Consider the following 21,609-nt stretch of genomic DNA (forward strand, 5'->3'; position numbering starts at 1 on the left):
ACAAAATCATTGATACATTTGAAAATTTAGTGAAAAGTGACATTACCAAACTTCCATTTCAATCCAAGGTTAAACGTGAGAACTTGACCAAATCAGAGAAAAACATCATACAAAAAATTGCCAGTAATTCATCTATTGTGTGTCAAACAGCTGATAAGGGCGGTGCCCTGGTGATCATGGACGCTACTTACTATGCTGAACAAATTCTGATACACACATCTGATCCTAACACGTATGCACCTTTACCCGCGGATCCGACCAATGAATTTGCCTCTATCCTCATGAAAATCATCGGTCAGGCATTTGACAATGGCACAATCAATGACAGAGTAAGACGTTATTTGACACCTATCAACCCGAGACCACCTGTGTTATATATGTTGCCCAAGGTGCATAAGCACCCAACCAGACCACCCATGAGACCCATCGTCTCGACCAGAGGAAGCATTCACGAGAACACATGAACATTTTTGGATAAATATCTCCAGCCGTTCGTTTGTAACACGAGTTTACATGTAAGAGACACCACTGACTTTTTGATTAAATTAAAACAAGCTACTGGTTCATTGGAAGATCAAGAATTGATATTGTGTACGGTGGACGTCTGTTCACTATACACCTCGATGCCTCATGACCTTGGCTTAATAGCTGTTGAACAGGAACTTTCCAATTCCAACCTTGACTTGGACATGCAGGTACTGTTGATGGAACTATTGGTATTTACGTTATACCATAGTTACTTCACAGTATCTGACAAGTGGTTCCACCAGCTATGCGGGACTGCCAGGGGCAATTGTACAGCGCCGTCGTACGCTAACACGTTCATGAAATCATTTGAAGAATCGTACATATTGAACCAAACCGCTTGGACTAGCTGTGGGAAGCTTTATTTAAGATTCATTGACGACATTTTCATGTTATGGGCTGGAACAGAACATGCGCTTTTGGATTTTTTGAATTCCTGGAATGTAATCAATGATCGTATACAGTTTACTTGGAGCTTTGACAGAACATGCATTCATTTCCTTGATGTTAAGGTAGAACGACATTCTGGTACAGTAACCACCACTATTTTTTGCAAACCCACTGATCGTAACTCAATGTTACATTATCAGAGCTTCCATCGACCTGGGTTGAAACAGAATTTACCTCTTTCACAGCTAATGCGTGTCAAACGCATTGTCACATCTGAAGAGACTTGTCAACTGGAAATGACCAACATGGTGGAGAGGTTCAAGGCTCGTGGCTATCCGCCACAAACACTTGAAAAAGCTGTCACCCGGTGTGGGAATATGACTCGTGATGAACTTTTACAGGTCCATCCTAAAATTGAGAACACTCGGATGGTAGTTGTTTCTAAATATACTGTGTTGAGCAAACAATTCAAAAACATCATTTCCAACCATTGGTCACTATTGAGTTTGGAGCCTGACTTTCAGGGAGCCTTTTCACAACAACCGCTGTTTGCATATACTAGGGGACGAAACTTAAAAGAGATGCTATGTAAACCCAACATAAAACATCAACCAACTATCTTCAAGGGCCTCAGACCTTGTCACAATTGCAGTAATTGCAACAATTGCATTTCAGATAACACCACCAACCATCCCATGAAGGGTTACCCCATCAAACTTCGTGTCAATGCCACTTGCAATTCTGCAAATGTAATTTATTTGTTGAAGTGCCCATGCGGTAAGTGTTATATTGGTCATACTGAGAGGAAAGTCAGAACACGCTTATTGGAACACAAAAGCAACATAAGAACTGGCAATCTTAAATCTACGGTTGCTGCACATTTTTTGGACCAGAAACACACTGTTGCCCAGTTGAAATATCAAATATTGGAGCAAGTACTACTGACACATGACAACAAAAAAACTTTGCTAAAGAGAGAGAACTTTTGGATCCGCTATATGGCGACTATGCAGCCACACGGACTCAATGATCGCATGGAATTTTCATGTTATCTTTGATTCACTGATTTATTGTGTTACCATCTGTTATATTTTCCTTTACCCTGTTGGTTACCCATTTTCTTATCTTTCACATCATTTATGTTTTTTATCGTTTTTCATCTTTTTCCTCTTTATGTCTTCCTCCTTTCCCTACTGTCCGTCTATATTTGTTTTTGGGTTGTTTCCCCATAACTTGACTTTGGTGGTGGTGGAGACCACCTCTTCACTTTTGCATATCGTTCCATTACACACCACACCTCTCTAAGATGGCGCCCACAGTTGGGTGTTACACAGTCCTTTGTTTATTTTCACTTGCATTTACTAATCGCACCCACACGCTGCGCTTTTGAGACACTGCAGCCTAATGTCGAGTATGTTTGCTCTACCGAGGACCATCTTTAACTCTATTTCACGGTTGAGAGCGGTCTGTCACGGGCTTTATAACGTTCCAGTTTGGTGTAGATTAACTATGCCAACACATATTTTCGTTTACTATTCGATATACACTCGCGTGGTATGAACGTCATTTACCCTGGTCTCTGGTGGCCTTTCGCTATTCACGTTGCACTCTTCACTACAGCGTGTTTTCTGGTATGAGCACAAACACGTTAGCGTTTAGCATCGCATCTATGCCCGTTTTCACAGTCTTCTTTAGTATCTGTTTTGGGAACTTTGGTCTTCATGTTTCTCAGCACCCTGGTTTAGTTTCCTTTCTTCTTATCGCCCTTTCATTGTTAGTACTATTTTTGACAATAACAGTTTTGACATTCTGGTATATGTATGATTTTGGCCTCATTTCGTTATTTTCCTTTGGTTTGTAGAGCTATCCCCTGAGGAAGGGCTTCATACCAGCCCGAAATGCATTGGGATTATTGAGTATTGGATTACAATCTTGTGGATTATGTGTATCTCATACGTTTTGAAACTGATGAACTATACATGAAGTACAATGTATATGGATTAAATATGAAAAGAAACTGAACTTTGTGGATTGAACTTTTGAATGAACATTGCTTTAAAACTTTAGACTCTTGAGTCTACATCGTGCAGTGCACCGGGGAGTCTTCCTCTCAATGGGGGGATCCTTGTATTAAACCTATAAACACCAAATGGCATTGCAGTTAGGTCTTTGGACTCATCACACAACTCCAACCAATAGTAGGCAGAGCGCCGAACTGACATTATAAAATATTTAGTTTTTCCAAGTACACTAATTATCTCTGTAATTTTTGGTAATGGGAATCTATCCTCAGTAACTTCTTTTTTCAACTGGCAAAGATCTACACAGAGTCTTATATGGTGTGTACTCTTAGAAGCAATCACCACAGGGGCAATCCATAAGGAAGCATCAACAGCTTCTATGATCTTCTCCTCCTCTAACCTTTTTAATTCTACCTCAACAGTCTTTTTCAAACTAAATGGAATAATCCTTACTTTACAGGTGACAGGTCCTGCATCCTCTTTTAGATGGATCTGATGCATGTACCTTGTAACACACCCTACATTAGTAGGGAAAACATCTGGATATTCCTTCAAAAGAAGTTCACCAAAAGTGTCAACGTTCCTTATTTGCACCTGGTGATTAGCACTGGCATCAATAAATATTCCTAACAACTTTTGATGGGCTGAACACAGTGCCCCCTTCACAGGCAATGTTATATTGGCCTCAAGATACCTCACAAATTCAATGGGCTTTTCAGACCAAATGACTGAACATTCCCTTCAAAATGTTCAGAAAAGTCAAAGTCAGGAATCAAAGATAATTTAACACTAGAATCCATCATCATGGGAATGCTAATCCCTTTGAGTTCCATAATATCCACAGGGTATTCGCATGTTTTACCCATGATACAATTTACATGCAAAATAAAATCCTGCTCTCCACCAAGATCCACTTGGCTGACTTTGATTCATGACTTTTCACTTGGATTTAGAACAATTGGCAAACGTTCCTTTCTTTTTACATAAATTGCAAACATTATGTAAAGCGGAACACTCATTGGGGTTAGCTAGATGGTTTGGTGCACCACCTCTAAAATACACCAATTTGCTACTCCCTCTATCTACACTATATTTTTGGGATTGCATAGCAACAGACCTCGCAGAAGAGACAGGTTCTTTAGATTTTTTTCAATTCTTTGTTCGACCTGTTTTACAACCACTAAAAGGTTTGAGAGCTTGGGATCAATTTTATCTGAATTACATTCTAACATGAATTGGTCATGTATTCTTCAGCTTTATCTGCAAAATTACAAGTAGCTGAAAGTTTGCGGAGCGCAGTATAATAAAATCCTCAATAGATTCATCCTCACCTTGTTTGCGCTTCCCAAAATAATAACCTTCTAAAATAATAGATTTTTGTTGTAGGAAATGATTATTTCAATTTTAATAAAGCTGAAACAACTCCATCACCTCCAGCCACTAAAACAGGGTCAAGTGAAGTTTTTGGTAGCTCTTGTCCCTCTGTGCCCAAACTATGCTCTAATAGAGATCTTCTTTTTTCAATTTGTTCCACATACATGTATATAATTTAAAAATACCGTTCTCCAATTGGACCACACAATAGGAGGATCACCAGGAATAGATAAAAAATGGTGGTGGTATAACATTTTGCATTGTGAACAATCTAGTAATATGTGCGGTACTCAAAATAGAACCCAAGAACCCCTTGTGGGAGTAAATGCAATTAATTAAACATGAAAAAACAAATATAAAAAACTTTTTTATGTTAAGTTCCTTTACATCACCAGTCACTTTTCTGTTTCAATGACGAAGAGATAGGAAATGATGTCATGAGGTAGGATCCAAGGCTCAGAAGCTCCACAGCATGGAAAATACATGCAACAGTAAGAATGAAAATAACAATACACAAAAGATAAGTAGAGAATCAAATTCACCACTGTAAAATGTAATTTGCTGTAGAAGGTAAAATGCAGGCAAAATCCAGTAGAGACCAGGGGGAGATATGAGTGACACAGCTAAACCAGCTCATAAAAAGGCACATATCAAAAATTCACTATACAATGCCATGTAAAAAAACATTCCACTTTAACTCGCTGAGACAAAGTAAATACGTTAGCCACATAGGCAAAGCAGAGTTTGTAAAGTGAACTTAGCATGCAGGTTTGAGTGAACTAATGCAGCAGAGGGCAGCTGAAGTACAAGTGAATGTGTGCAGCCCAATGGTGTCAGCTGGAAATGCCAGGAATTTAGAGAATCAGGAGGTTTTGCAGGCAGAAGCGAACACACACAAAGGAGGTTGTCAGAGGCAAAAGCAACTTGAGCCAGTCGGAAGTCAGCCAGAATGACCAGCCAGTTTAATCTCTGACCGTCATCTTTGTAAGAAGGCGGTCAAGTTTAAACCAAGGATGTCAGTCGGTAAGCCTCAGACCTGTGGTCAGAGGCTTTCCGACTGACATCCTAATCGGAGCCCTTAGTGTCTCTACATATACAATGCATTATGTTTTGCTGCTGCCACCTTCTCTGGCATTACTTGAATGAGAAATAGTGCCATCTATTCTTCCAAACCGGGAAACACAAAGGGCAGACAATTTGCCAAAATCCCTGTGAATAGCTGCCAACAACAACAATTTGTACTTAATTCTAAACAGGTGAACTGTAATGTGAGGTACTTTAATCTCCAGAGTTCTAATGTGCTTAGAAAGGGTTTTTTTTATTTCAAACCTACTGCCATGTTTTCTGACCCATTCAGACTCAGGATCTCTGATTCTTCCCTACTGAGTTTGCATCTTGCCACGTTCACAAAAGTTTGGAGATTTTCTATCAAAAGTGGAAGGGTCTGTGTAAGTCAGCGAGAGAAGTGTCTCATCAGCAACCCAGGATAGTTTATATATATCTGACCTAAGGGGCTGCTGTGGCTGTATTTTAATTGTCATATGTGGAATTCAAAATGTTCAATGATCAATCAAATAGAATGGAAAATAGCAGAGTAATGTTTCAAGACCCCCACTAGAGAAATATGTGGGTCAACAATAGACTATTTAAGATTATCTATGCTGAGTTATGGCAGCTGACCATGAAAGTAATAATTACCTTCAGTCCCATATGAGCTTCCCTCATGGCAAAGGCAAGGAATACCCAGTCTACTCTGTGTGGGGACTTATGAGCATCTAAAAACCAAAAATACCTGCATTTCTCTTTTTTTCAACTTTTCAACAGAGAAGAACACCCACCTGACATTACATTGGTACTGTCAATCTGCGACAAAGCAAGATTCGACTGGATGTATTAATCCTTTTAATAAATGCTCTAGATAATGCCAAGAATTTAGTGTATAATTTAGCATCAATGTTTATTTAATAAGGCTGCATCTCTGTAGGAGAAATAATACTATGTATTCCCACAGCCTAAGTATGATAGTGATGTTCCATTCACTCATAGACGCCATCACCTTTCCCATTTCTGTTATACGGATAAACACACTTTGAGTTTAGGTATGAAGTGAGTGACAAATGCATTGTAAAAATTGCCTATGTAGCCATTAGAACTCTGTAATTTGATCAGATCGAATGAACAGTTAGACTGCATGATTTCCATGTGTTTGTATAATGTAATTTTAAATATTTAGATATACTGTTTACTTTTACTCTTTATCATATTTTATTCTAATTGTATCATATATATTTTATATTTTTACAATTATATCGATACTGTTTATATACTGTTAGTATTTTTTTGTTTCTTTTTGATTTCAAAAGTTTTTTATTATTGTTTGTTTCCAAATAAAACAGTACACACAATAATTCAAATGAGGGACATATGAAATAGAGATACAAAAATAAACAATAAGAATAAGACAATAATTAAATTGCAATCAAATGTCACTGGTAATCAGTTTGATGTGGCGGTAAATCATAGATCAAACACATGTAGCATCAGTGTATTACCACACAAGCGACTACGTCTGTTGTCGATGTCATGAGACGTTTCCCAATGAACAGCAGTGGAAGCCTTAGTTAGTACGTAGTACTGACCACTTAGGAAACTGCCTCAACTAGTGGAACTAGAGCACCGGCACAAGTCAGGAGAAGAGAGCATTAGTGTAAGTAGATCGTGGGTGGGGTTGGTTTATTACAGTTGGTGTGGTACATGGTGGTTTGTGTGAGCTAATGTAAAGATCAATGGTGTCCCACATATGCCTGGTAGAAGATTTCCACAGTGAGTTCTGGAGAGTTTAAATTCTTTAGTTTATTTATTTTTTTAAATTGTATTATTTATATTTTATGTATTATATATTTATTTCTTACTTATTCCATACTTTTATTTTAACTTTTTTGTCATTTTTATTATCAATTAATAGAAAGTGAGCTTTTTTTATAGATATTAGGATAGTTACTCTATTATGTTTGCATATAACAAGAGGGAGAGAGAGGACTAGGTAGCTAGTCCGAGTCCCCTAGGGTTTATATGTGATTAAACAAAAAGGACTAGCTTAAGTTGACCAAAGTGTTACAGTACTCAAATTAGTTCAGTCACGGGCACCTTGTTGGTGTATTCATGAAGCCCTCACCCACCAACCTAGTTGGTGGCATGCTTCATCATCGGGCCCACCCAGTGACACCTAGTATGTCCCGGGTGTGCTACGACGCCATGTACAGTGGAGCTGGTATATTGCTGAGAGTGCAGTGAGGTTGGGTGAGTTGTGATTTAAAACGGCTTGGTTGTGGTCCCAGTACCCGAGGGTAAATTACATTTTAATAACTGGGCCGTCACCAGCGGTTAAAAGTAAGGCTACAGGACGCGTAAGGGTGGCGAGTTACTGCCCCCTGCGTCCTTCAGATGGTCGACATGTTTCAGCCAGTGTCTTAGAGTATTCTGGCTTTCCGCTTTGGGTTATTAGCCAAGGCTTCCTGGAGGGAAGCGGTAAGGGGATGACCAGTCTTTTTCGTCAGTGCCTGCCTTGTACCTGTTGTCCCGCCGTCGTCCTACTGGCTAATAACCCAAAGCGTATGCATGAGAAGGGAATCCCCCTCTCACATATAGAAAAACGCCTTAGTGTGTGTATATCACATAGTCTGTACCACAACACTAAGTCTGTTTTATTTCACCACACCTTTTTAAAAATCGGTCCTGAGGAAAGCCAGAATACTCTAAGGCACTGGCTGAAACATGTTGACCATCTGAAGGACACAGGGGGCAGTAACTCACCACCCTTACGCTCCCGCCTCCCAGCTGCTCCTCCCTCCCGCTAGAGTAGATAAGGCATGGCTCACGGTCGAGGAGCTGTGACCTGATCTGACCTGGTCAGACCCGGTCGCTCCCTCCTCCCACCACGTGGCCAGCCCCGAGTGTGCCCGGCCTCCTCCTGCTGCCTCGGAGCTCTGCCCCTGACTATGGACCCTACCTGCCCTCAGTACCTGTACCGCCGCGTTGTGTGCCTCGTACCGCCGTCCTTGTGATCTTGGTATTGTACTCGTTCCGCCGTCCCTGTGATTTGTGATACTGTTCTCTTTATGAATTTCCGCCGTCCTTGTGTTGTGTGATATTGTACTCTCTGTGAATTCCCCTTGGATTGTACTTGTTGTGTCGCTTTGTGCCCCGTGTCTCCGCTTGTACCCGGCCCCACACACTCTTCCTCCAGCAGCACCGCGCCGCTGCCCCCCCTCCCGCCACCCCGCTCCCGCCTCCCAGCTGCTCCTCCCACGCCCCTCCCCTCCCCACTCTCCATTTATGGCAGAGTGCCCGTGTACACGCAGCGTTCACGGGCAGCGGGCGCGCCGATTGTGCGCCAAAGGCGCGCCAAAGGCAATCCCGTCTGCGTCCGTCCGCGCCTGGCCCGCGCCCAGTGCCAGAACCCCTGGTTACCGCAGATACGAGCCCACCCGCTGGACTTACGACGCCGCCACACTCAACGCACTCAACACCGGTCGGATCTCCGGATGCTACCGAGCAACCCCGCGACGAACCCACGGACCCTTCTGCTGCCGATCCTGCAAGTTCTCCTGCTTCCGGACCTGCACCGCACCCGCCAAGCCGAGCACCAGCAGCAACCACCTCAAGTGCATCCTGCTCAACACCCGCTCCGTCCACAGACACGCCGTGGAACTCTGAAACCTGCTCGACACCACATCTCCAGACGTCGCCTTCCTCACTGAAACATGGATGAACGCCTCCTCAGCGCCCGCCATTGCCATCGCCATCCCGGACGGATACACCCGGAGGCACCGCGTCAACCAGACAGGAGGAGGCATCGCCATCGTCCACAAGAACACCATCCGCATCACGACCAACTCCGACGACACCCTCACCACCGCCGAACATCTCCACTTCCAGATACACACTGACCCCAAGACCACACTCAGAGGCACCCTCATCTACAGACCCCCAGGACCCCGCACACAATTCAGCGAAGACATCATAGACTTCATCAACCCGCACTCCCTCTCCTCCACTGACTACATCTTCCTAGGGGACCTCAACTTCCACCTGAAGAACAACAAGGACAGCACCACCACCACCCTGCTGGACAACCTCCCCAACCTCGGACTCAAACAACTGGTGAACACCCCCACCCACTTCGCTGGACACACGCTTGACCCCGTCTTCTCCTCCAGCAAGGACGTCTCCTTCAGCCACACCACCGGACTCCACTGGACAGACTACAGCTGCGTCCACTTCAGCTTCAGAAGGACCACGACCCACCACCACCCGCAACAGGTCCCCTGCAGGAACTGGAACAAGATCACCTCTGACCAGCTCTCCTCATCCCTGAACCTGAATCTTCCCGCCAGATCAACGGACCCCAACCAGGCAGCCAACAACCTCACACAGTGGATCACCAACTGCGCTGACAACCTCGCACCCCTGGAAAACCATCCCAGCAGGCCCGGCAGCAAGAAGGCTTCCTGGTTCAATGACGACCTCATGAACTCCAAGAAGAACTGCCGAACCCTCTGTAAAGCCTGGCGCAAAGACCCGACTACAGACAACATGACTGCCCTCAAGCACGCCACCCGCAAACACCGCCAGCTGATCCACACCACCAAGAAGACAGCATTCAAGGAACGACTAGACAACAACGCACACAACAGCAAAGAACTCTTCAGCATCGTCAAGGAGCTCTTGAACCCCAGCGCCGGAACCAACGACATCACCCCCTCGCAAGAACTCTGCGACTCACTCGCCTCGTTCTTCCACAGCAGGATCGCCAACATACACAACAGCTTCGGCACACCATCCACGCACCCTACCATCGAACCAACGCCCCCCACCACCACCCTCAGTGCCTGGACCCCAGTCAGCACCGAAGACACCATCCACACAATGAACACCATCCATGCCAGATCACCAACCGACCCATGCCCCCACCAGGTCTTCAACAAGGCCGCCTCCATCATTGCACCCCAACTCCGAGACGTCATCAACTGCTCCTTCAACACCGCCACCTTCATGGAGAGGTGGAAGCATGCCGAACTCAGCGCCCTCCTGAAGAAACCCTCAGCAGACCCCACCGACCTCAAGAACTACCGCCCCATCTCACTCCTCCCTTTTCCTGCCAAAGTCATCGAGAAGACCATCAACCGTCAGCTTGCCGCCTTCCTCAAGACGAACGGATCCCTCGACCCCTCGCAGTCCGGCTTCCGAGCCAACCACAGCACCGAGACCACCCTCATTGCAGTCACTGACGACATCCGAGCCCTGCTCGACAACGGGGAAACAGCGGCCCTCATCCTCCTGGACATCTCCGCAGCGTTCAACACTGTCTGCCACCGCACCCTAATACAACGCCTCAGCAACCTCGGAATCCAAGAAAAGGCTCTGGAGTGGATCATCTCGTTCCTCACCAGAAGAACCCAGAGAGTCCACCTCCCCCTGTTCAGATCCGAGGCCACCGAAGTCATCTGCGGCGTACGACAAGGATCATAACTCTTCCCCACCATCTTCCACATATACATGAGCCCCCTCGCGGCCATCGCACGCCAAACCAACCTCAACATCATCTCCTACGCCGACGACACTCAGCTGATCCTCTCCCTCACCAATGACCCAGCCACCGCCAGAACCAACCTACACGAAGGGATGAAAGTAGTAGCAGAGTGGATGAAGAACAGCTGCTTGAAACTCAACTCAGACAAGACGGAAGTCCTCATCCTGGAACCATCTTCCTCCGCCTGGGACGACTCCTGGTGGCCCCCTGCCCTGGGCAGCGCACCCAAACCAACGGACCACGCACGCAACCTGGGCTTCATCCTGGACTCCTCCCTCTTGATGACCAGACAAGTCAACGCCGTCTCGTCCTCGTGCTTCAACATCCTACGCATGCTCCGGAAGATCTTTCGATGGATCCCCACCGAAACCAGGAAGACAGTTGCGCAGGCACTCATCACCAGCCGACTGGACTACGGTAACACCCTCTACACCGGAACCGCAGCCAAACTACAGAAGAGATTCCAACGCATCCAGAACGCCTCCGCACGACTCATCCTGGACATCCCGCGTCACAGCCACATCTCCGGACACCTGAGAGACCTGCACTGGCTCCCCGTCAACAAGAGAATCACGTTCCGACTCCTCACCCACGCACACAAGTCCCTCCACGACCTGGGCCCCAAGTACCTCAACAACCGCCTGACCTTCTACACTCCCACCCGCCAGCTTCGTTCGACCAACCACGCCCTCGCCGCCGTTCCACGCATCCAAAGAGCCACCATGGGAGGAAGATCCTTCTCCTACCTGGCAGCCAAGACATGGAACTCCCTCTCCATCCACCTCCGTCAGAGCCAAGACCACCTCTCCTTCAGGAAGCAACTCAAGACCTGGCTGTTCGAGCAGTAGCAGACTCCCCTCTCCCAAGCGCCTTGAGACCCTCCGGGTGAGTAGCGCGCTATATAAATCTCTTGATTGATTTATTGATTGGAAGTGATGTTAACAAATCACCTTACATTCAACATCATGATGTTTATTCGATGAGGCAGCTGTAATTACACTATACAAACATTCCAATTTTGTTGATATACATGCGTGTTATGGGGCAGAGCTCGCAAGCCCAGGCTGCATACAAGAGTCATATTAGTTTCAAGCAACGTAGAATAAAGGTATTAGAATGGTGTGCAGTCAATCATCTTTGTTTGTATAAACATAGCCTAAAGGCATAGAAATAAGCTTTCAACATTTGTAAGCCACCCAAAAACACATTTTAGGCACAAACTGACTTGGACTAATAGTTAAAGAGCAGCAAGTCCACACCATAGTTAGTGGTGAGCCATGAGAACTTCGAATGCACCATTACAGACAGCTCTAGGTCAGTGCTGATAGAATTGCATGCTACGCCCTCTTTTTTAATTTCAGAAATGCAAAATAAATCTACGAAGGATTTCCTTTTCATGGAACCCTGCTAAATGCTAGCAAATCTAAACTAAAACTAAACTCAAGCAAAGCAGCCTCTGGTAACCATTGTCTGGATTTCACAAGGCAATACATCTGAAACGCAGGTCCTCAGTCAGCACGGAAGACAGGAGAGTAAAAGAACGTGCTTAATGCTGGATAATTATTTTTGAAATGGTGCTTGTCATTTTTTGAAGCAAGCTAAAATGATACCTGTATTGATAGCCAGAGCTTGTACATATTCACTTCTGCTGGACTGGGTAATAAAGTAAAATGCTTCTCACACTTCCAGCCTGCCTTTCCGCCCCAGCTCAGCCAACAGTCCACCCTCAGCCACTCTCCAATGGCTGGAAATAAACCAATGTGTTGTAAAAATGAGGCGCGACGTGACATCACTAATGTGATGCCGACGCTTCTTCGATATGCTTAGACCAGGGTGGGACTTCCGATGACATACCAGGCAGCCACTTCAGGAGAGCAGCAATTTATGTTTAATAATTGCCAGGACTCAGAGAAAAATCCCATATACCGGGTAATATAAGTACCAGTGCTGAGCACCGGAAAGCACCGGCACAAGTTAAGCACTGGTTACAGTCAACATTTTTCTGCCTTGTGGCTCTATTGAGTACGTAGCTTTCCTCAAGAGTGACCTATGCCTACCTCTTAACTAATCTCCTTTTCCAATACTTGTGGATAGACAAGAATATCTTTACCATTCAATATTCTACAAGTAGGGAATGAATCACAATGCTTGAATATTTGAAAGCATGCAACACTTGCATGCTTCATCGTTTTGTGGCACTTCACACCCGAGGTAAAATCATGTAATTGTTACATTTCTGAGATTAGCTCACGATCTTACACCAATGTAAATGTACATGAGCTACCCTTTACTTACAAAGCACACTTACCTTAGTGCTACCCTAGTCCCACCTTAGGGGTTACTTATATGTAATAAAGGGGGAGTTTAAGGCATGGAAAGTAGGTTTACATGTCAAGTCAAAGTAGCAGTAAACTGCACACCCAGGCCCTGTAGTGGCAGGCCTGAGACAGGTTTGAACATCTACTTATTTGGGTGGCACAATCAGTGTGGAAGCCTACTAGTAGCATTTGAAGTGCATGCCGTGGGTATTGGTATACCACTTTACAGGGGCTTACAAGTATATCAAGCACACGAAACAGGTGTAGACTAATTATACCGTGTTTATAGGAGAGAGCACGTGCACTTTAGAACTGATCAGCAGTAGTATAGCAGTCAGAGACCTAAAGCCAACAAAAAGAAGGTGAGAAAAATAGGAGGAGGAAGGCAAAAAGTGTGGGGTCCACCTTCGGGGATGGCAATGTTCCAGCAGTATTTAAACAAGAGCATCAATAAGATGATTATCCGATATCGTGAATGCATTAGTGATCAGAGATTTAGCATATATAGCAGATATGCTTTGTGCTAAAGTGTTCGATTTGTATTTAAATGAATTTCAAAACCTACATATATGTTGCGAATCAGAGAAGGATAGTATGGTATTGTCTATAAAAAAAATGATGACTCCAAATCTACCCTTTCTATTTCCGTAGTTGCCAAATTAGTGTTCTAATATTAATTTTAATACGTTTATTATTTCTGTCATTTAGACATGGAAATACTATGGGATACATTCATCTGCTTGTGTTTTTAAGGATGGGTAGTGACATACACAAGAGTCCTTGGGAGAAAGATTTAAATTATTTAAATGAAGAAGGAGATATAAAATAATTTCTACATGAGCCCATAGAGGACAATCCTCATCAATGCCTTCTATTAGCTAATAAGTAGATTGTTTTAAACAAAAAGCATTGTGATAAGTTTTCAAGTCTGAAAAGCTAACTCCACCATACGGTGTATCCTTTTTTAACTTCATTAAAATCATACAGGGTCTCCCTTTATTCCACAAGAAAGAAGTGAGCAAGGAATTCATTTTCTGAAAAAGTAAGATGGTATATATTTCTTTGTAGATTGAGAAAATAAAACAAAAGGAACCAATAATTTTAATAGAATCAAGACAACCCTACCAAGAAAAGAAATAATGGGTTCCATCTTGGTATTAATAAGCTTAGCTAAGTAACAAGTACATGTAGGTTCATTCTGACAATACCGTCCACAGAATTAGAGAACCAAAACCCCAAGTATTTTATTTTATGTGGGCTCCTACAGAAACCAGAAAATATAAAATTATGTTTTATATAAAATTGTCCGAGAGAAAGTATCCCACATTTTTTAATATTTGGTTAAATCCTGAGACTAGGGAAACATCGCTCACTTCATCAAAAAAACTGGAAGTGACAACATTGGATTATAAATTAAAACACATATTATTTGATTCTGTTTTCAGCATAAGTGAAACTTTCTATATATATTTTTTCTCCTATTTTAGATATAAAAGTTTCTCAAGGGCCAATATAAATAATATAGGAGATAAAGGACACCCTTGTCTAACTCCTCTTTGTAACTTGAAAAGTGGGGAAAATAAACCATTAACAAATATAAAAGCTTGTGGTGAGAAATACAGACGTTATACTAAACTAATACTTTTGGGACCAAAGCCAAACCAATTTGAGACCCCAAAAACTAAAAGGTCAATTCATACGATCAAATACTTTTTCAGCTTCAAGTGCAACAGCTGCTAAAGAAGACCTATAACTTTTGAATTTGCTTAAAATAATAAAAGAATGACTTTTCATTATCAGAGCTAAATATACCTTTAACAAAACCATATTGTTCTTGTTTCCACAGATCTGGCAGGAGTGGATAAACGCAAAGCAATAGTTTTTGCAAAGATCTAATTAATATTAACAACAGATATTGAGCTATTATTCTTTCAGAATATAAGATCTCTGTCTCCTTTAGGGATTAGACAAATCAGTGCATCTTAAAAAGTACCCTGAACTGTCCCTGTTTTAGGAAAGTAATTAGAATAATTGTGTAATTTTGAGATTAACATTCATTTGAAAACCTTTTATATTTTTAAATTATATGAAGTATTTTGTCTATCTATTCACACCCGATATGCAGTTCCAATAAATTAAAATTGATATCCGTCCCAGTGTTCGATTGCTTGGAGGCAAGATATTCTATAGTTTGCTCCTGCTGAGGTATAGATTCAGAGTGTATAAAATATAGTAAAATTGGGAAAATTTATTTACAATATCATCATCATTAATGTAGGGTCTTTATCATTCTTTAAATTACATTCTACCTTATTTCTTTCTTTTTGGTAGTTTGCTAAATGTTTTTCAGCTTTATTCTGTTCACCATTATAGTTTACATTATAGTTTACACTGGACCTACGAAGATAAGAAACAGCATTTTCAGTGAAATGTTTACTAAATAGGAATTTGCCTTTTATAATTTCCTCTCAGCATAGTTTAGATTTAGATGAAATATACAGAGGACAAAATACAGATTATGGCGCCCTCTCTTTGTTTTCATGAGATGCACCTTTCAAAAGGTGCGCCCTGTGCACTCAAGTAGGGTGCACCATATATTGTTGAATGTGCAGCCCCCAGGGCTTTCAGTGAAATTGTGCAGCCCTACTGGCAGTTTATTTAAGTGAAATACAGAGCAACTTTGAAGCAGCCTCTCTGTGTTTCACTGTGCAGGCAGCAACCGGCTGCACTTTCAAGGAGATTAGATGTCCCCTTTGTTATAATAACGTCCTCGGGATCGGTTTGTTGATTAGTACGCCCACCTCTAGATCGAACCAATGCCTGAATTGCCGTAATGGCACAGAGCATTGGGAAGATCAAGTGAGGGGAAAAAGGAAATGATCAGGTGAGAAAAGGAAGGGGACAGCGTGAGGGAGATCTGAAAGACATAAACAGAGCACACACATAAGACTACGTTTTCTCTAACAGGACTAACATTTTACATATCAAGCATCCTTCTATTGCTTATACCTGTAAAGGAAAAATAAACCTCGTAGATGTGCAGAGGTATCTGGTAGCGTTGGAGTTGTTGCGGTGGAACTACAGCAATACAAACAGGCATGGAACAGTCAAATGATATATGTCAGATCCTTCACAGGATGTTACTCGAATCATATGTATCACCGATATAAGAACCTACCTAATTGTACCGCTACAATGCTTCACAGGGGTAGAGTGTAAGCAATACACCTCCAAGAGACCGCTGTTAATTAGAAGAGGTATAAACAAGAGTTAACACCCATACACAATTCAATGCACGCTGCCACATTAGGAAGAGAAATCCAAACCAATGGAAATAAACAATTGAAGACCCCTGGAACACTTAGTTCATCCAAAGACCCATATAATGCCTCTTAGATGGGTAGGGGTAGAATCCTCCGTATACACAAAGCACAATCACTAGTGTTAATGTTGCACACCAAAATAACCACAGGTCAGTAGCAGTGTTTCCCTCTGTCGACCGAAAATGCCGACCGAGCCAAAATCCAACTCTCAAAAGGTCAATAAACCCACACCGAAGTAACAGATGCCACTGTTTAGCAAAACACACAATCTTCCTGGATTCAGCGACCCCCCTGAAAAGCACAGTGGTGCGAAGCACCCTTACCGCACTGTCGAAGATCCAGAACCACAAACACAGCAAGCCAGTTCTCTAAAGGAATTCCCGACACCGGTCCCTTGCCGCCGACTTCCTTAAGTGTTCTCTCGTGGGATTGGGCTCCGTCGCGGAGGATCATGGGAACAGTAGTTCTGGCCCAGGGAATGCCAGGAACTGTAGTCCCGTACAACCGCGATCTTGACACCCTTGCAGGATGGTGCAGTGAGTGACTGCACCCACCTGCGAGAGGATGTCTAGGGGTACATAGGACCCCCTTTACGTGCTTTAAAGGGCTGCTATCAGAGGGCACACTGACAGTGCATCACCACCTTTTGTGGACAGCACTGTCAGTGCAGTTCCTGGTAGCTTTTTGCCTCTGTGTCTATAGTATGTCGCAGGCACAAAGGCAAAGGGATTCCCCCATTGCATGGAAATGAAGGAACATCTTTTGGTGATAGCCCTGGCACTATAAATGCTCCAGTGCTCTTTGTATTACAGAAAGGGCTGCAAAAGTGTCTGCGGCCCTTTCTGGAGTGCCAAAGTGCCCAGGGAAGACACAAAGTGGAGGCACATGCCGGTTGCACCCATGGGGCAGTTTCCTTAATATGGCCCCTGAAGTTCTATTTTTTTAACATAATGCATCATTTTATACATGTCTCTATTTCACATTTTTCTCTTATTTGATACATAGGAGTTTATGAAATCCCTAGCTGCCACCCTGAAGGAATCCCAAGCTACTTTTACAGAAACATCACTTGTAGAGTTAAGATTCATGAACTAGGCAAAGTTCTGAAGGCATTACATCTCCATCTTCTGTTTTAATAAGGAGTAGATAAGAAATCAAGATCAATACTGATTGGAGCATTATTGAATGTTAGAATCATGCCAACGTCAGCATTGATTAAGGTTTGTGATGTATGTTCTGATACAAATATATGATTATTTTAGATTGGGAATGACAAACAGGAGTGGAAAAGTTTTACTCCCAAAAAGTAGGATTACACAGTCTCCATGCATCAATAAGTAAACTTTGAGTTATTACACTGACAAATTGTTTATTCCTTATGCGTGGGATAAAAGTATATTTTAAATTCTTGTCAATAAAAGTAACAGATATCTGGTGACTAATGATTGGACCTTTACTTTTGCTCTGTACTTTTTGCCTTAAACATTTAAAAAATCTAAACTATGTTTCCCCTCTTTGGATCTTTGTCATGTTACAGTCGTTTTGCTCATTCTTAAATTGTTCACTATTTTACTCAATTGATTTTGGATTTTTTACTATGTTATTTTGAATTTTCAGAGGTGTTCTTACTGCTAAATTCTTTACATTTTAGTGACTCTGTGCTGTGGCATAGGTGACATGGGACATTTATTGAGCGGCATATTGTTGTTGTGGGGATGTGTTGATGTTTGTGCTATAGTGTTACATTATTGTAATGCCACGTTAACATGTTGTTATGTGGTTATAGTGTTGTGTTTGCATTTTGACTGTTTTGTTCCACGGTTACCTGTTATGTTTTAGTTGGCCCACAATGAGGACTGAAGGTACTCTGTCCAGCTGGCCTAACAGGGTCCCTGTAGCCACCCCTCAATACATCACGGTCAGCCTGAACATGTGTCTTTGTGCTGGTCCGGTGCGACCTGATGTTCCCAATAGCATGTTGTGCTTTTAGGTGCTATTTTCACTATAAACCTTAAAATTCAATATTTATGATTCTACTAATTCGATTTATGTCATTTTAGTCACAATTTACTGTATTCTTATCTATTTCTCCAACCTGGTGTGGGATCTTTTGTGTGTGGTATTTTCACTGTTTTACTGTGTGACTAATCCTTTACACATTGCCTTAAAGTTAAGCCTGACTGGTCTGTGCCAAAGTGCCAGAGGATGAGCACAGGTTAATTTGGGGTTTGCTGGTGACTGATCTTGACTAGAATTGTAGTTGCTGCTGACCAGGGCTCACAACCCATTAAACTATGTTCTATCACTTCCTGTGAAGGTCCTGTGGCAAGCAATCATTTACTACTGTCCAAGTTTGGAAAATAGCAATGCTCCATCTCTTCAACTATTGAAGACACAAATTAGATGGAGGTTCTCTCTAGACCAGTCTGAACATTACACTTCCAGCGATCTTTTCATTTGATAAACCAAAATGATGACTTTCCTAGATGTGAGTTTGGAAATTGGCTTAATTCATTGAAATAAAGTCTGTTTTCTGTACATCTGGACTGTGATTGCTCGTTATTAAATAATGTGGTGTAGGTCCTTTTACTTCTATTCAACTGTAGTTCAAGAAACATAAGCGTTAGAAGTATAATACCTCAATGTCTCAATAAGAATCAAGACTTTCTTTTTCTAACAGATAGGAAATCCACATTTTACAATTCTGTCATCTCCATTATCCAGAATTGTCTTTTGGTAGACTGGGATTCTGGGTAACACTTGATACTTTTTTTAATTTAGTTTTGAATAATGGTTTATTCCTCCTATAATGAATAGAAAAGCGAGTCAATAGATCAAATATCAAAGTTACAATTAATCTGAAATTGAACACCCTTTAATACTTTACTTTGGATAAACATTTTAATATCTACCAAGTATCACATCACAGATGACGTTCAGAAGATGTATTCTGCAAAAGGAGTCAGTCACAGGGGATGAAATAAACAGACTTTAAAGATACTACTAAACAGAGGATCTCTTTCTTTGAGATTTGTAAAGTTCAACATATTATGTTGTAGCACGTTCTAGTTCAATTTTGACTTGATATGACAGAAAACTAATAATGTTATTTTGTATGCAGGACATGGATGCAATTTCATGAAGTTTGCCATGACTTTGGCTGCACCTGTGACTCTAATGAACACCAGTAAATTCCATATTTCTGCATTTATTCTGATGGGCATTCCAGGGCTGGAATACGCACACCTTTGGATTTCCATTCCTTTCTGAATTATTTACATAGCTGCATTTGTCTCAAATATACTCATTCTGGTCATTATAAAAACCCAAGAAAGCCTCCACAGTCCAATGTACATTTTCCTTTCAATGTTAGCAGGAACTGATTTGGTACTGATAAACACTACACTGCCAAAAGCAGTAGGCATCTTTTGGATGAGGGCAGGGGAGATTTATTTCAATTCCTGCCTGATCCAGATGTATATTGCTCATGTGTTCACTGCTTTTGAATCAGAGGTTCTTATGCTGATGGCCTTGGACCGCTACATTGCTATCTGCTATCCACTCAGGTATTCAACAATCTTGACTAATCTGCGAACATCCATTCTGGGGTTGATATTTCTTTTAAAATGTGGTATGGTGTTTGCCCCTCTACCCTATCTTGTCAAAAGGTTACACTACTGTAAACATAACATAATTGCCCATACATACTGTGAGCACATGTCTGTTGCAAAACTGGCCTGCTCAGACATCACAGTCAACTACATCTATGGCTTTACTGCTGCCCTCCTGGTGGGTATTCCAGATGCTGCATTCATTATTTTCTCCTATTTCATGATTCTGCTGACAGCCTCACGTCTTTCCTCCCGAAGAGCACGTTGGAAGGCCATCAACACCTGCATGCCCCATGTATGTGTGATAATTATGTTCTATTCAACTACACTTTGCTTTATCATCATGCAAAGGTTTAAGCATAGTGTTGTGTACTATATTCAGATAATCCTGGCAGACCTATACTATCTCATCCCACCTGCAGTGAATCCTTTAGTTTATGCTGCAAGAACACAAAAGATCAGGAGTACAGTGCTGAATATATTCAATTCTGGGAAAGCCTCATTATGTTCATGTTAACTGAGTAACCTGTGCACATTAGAAACTCAATAAAACCACAGGATACAAATCTGTAATAAAATGTATTGAGATAATATTAGATGAAAACATAGATAATGGAGGGGTGGTAAGAATGTGGTGGTTTGTGTATATATTTCAGTATTTATAAAAGATGGTTAGGCTGAGTAAACAGATGTGGAAAGGACATGCAGTCTGCAAGGTGTCAGGTGATCAGGTGATCAGCTGCAAGGTATATGAATCCCACACAAGTAATACGTTTTCAATTGTATTTTTTCACTAGGAATAAGAATCCCATTGTAGAACTTTACAATTAACACCAGCTTCCTGGTAGGCATCCGCACCTACTAAATAATTGCCCAGTCAGTACTTCCTCTTTTGAAAAGAATAATTGATTTATTATACACACTGCTAAATACTACATACTTAAGCATAGATTTATTCATTTATACATAATGAAATACCTTATTGACGCCCTCACATTACATCCCTAGTGGGTCCTGAACACTATAACCACAACATATCCCACCTATACTAGATGCAACATCACAATATAAGAGGGTGTTATTAGCAGTAAGACAGTCATAATAGCTTTGATTGGGTCTTGCCACAATAACACAATAATTAAGTCAGTCATATGTTATATTGGACATTGCATTTTCTTTAAAATCAATGGGGACAGTAACACTATTTCTTCACAATCATATTGATTTCATTATCAAGACTAATGTTTTGAATAAAGCATCAGAATTCTAAACATGTGTCTCTTGACTTTTCTCAGGCCACAAACACAGCCTTATTACCACACGTGTGTATGGGTGTGTTGGTGAGTGAATGGATGTCTCAGTGGTACATGTGTGAGTAACTGCATATGTGAAAGGCAGTATATGTGTGTGTTGGTATATATATAAATGACTATAAGTGAGAGTGTGTGATTGTGA

General features: G+C 42.0%; 1 pseudogene; it reads left to right on the top strand.

Annotated features, from left to right (window-relative positions):
* Positions 1-19,717: 19,717 nt before the first annotated feature.
* On the top strand, positions 19,718-20,671 carry LOC147693480 (olfactory receptor 52E5-like; annotated as a pseudogene).
* The last annotated feature ends 938 nt before the right edge of the window (positions 20,672-21,609 follow it).

This window comes from Lissotriton vulgaris, chromosome 8 (assembly GCF_964263255.1).
Source record: "Lissotriton vulgaris chromosome 8, aLisVul1.2, whole genome shotgun sequence".
Lineage (NCBI taxonomy): Eukaryota > Metazoa > Chordata > Amphibia > Caudata > Salamandridae > Lissotriton > Lissotriton vulgaris.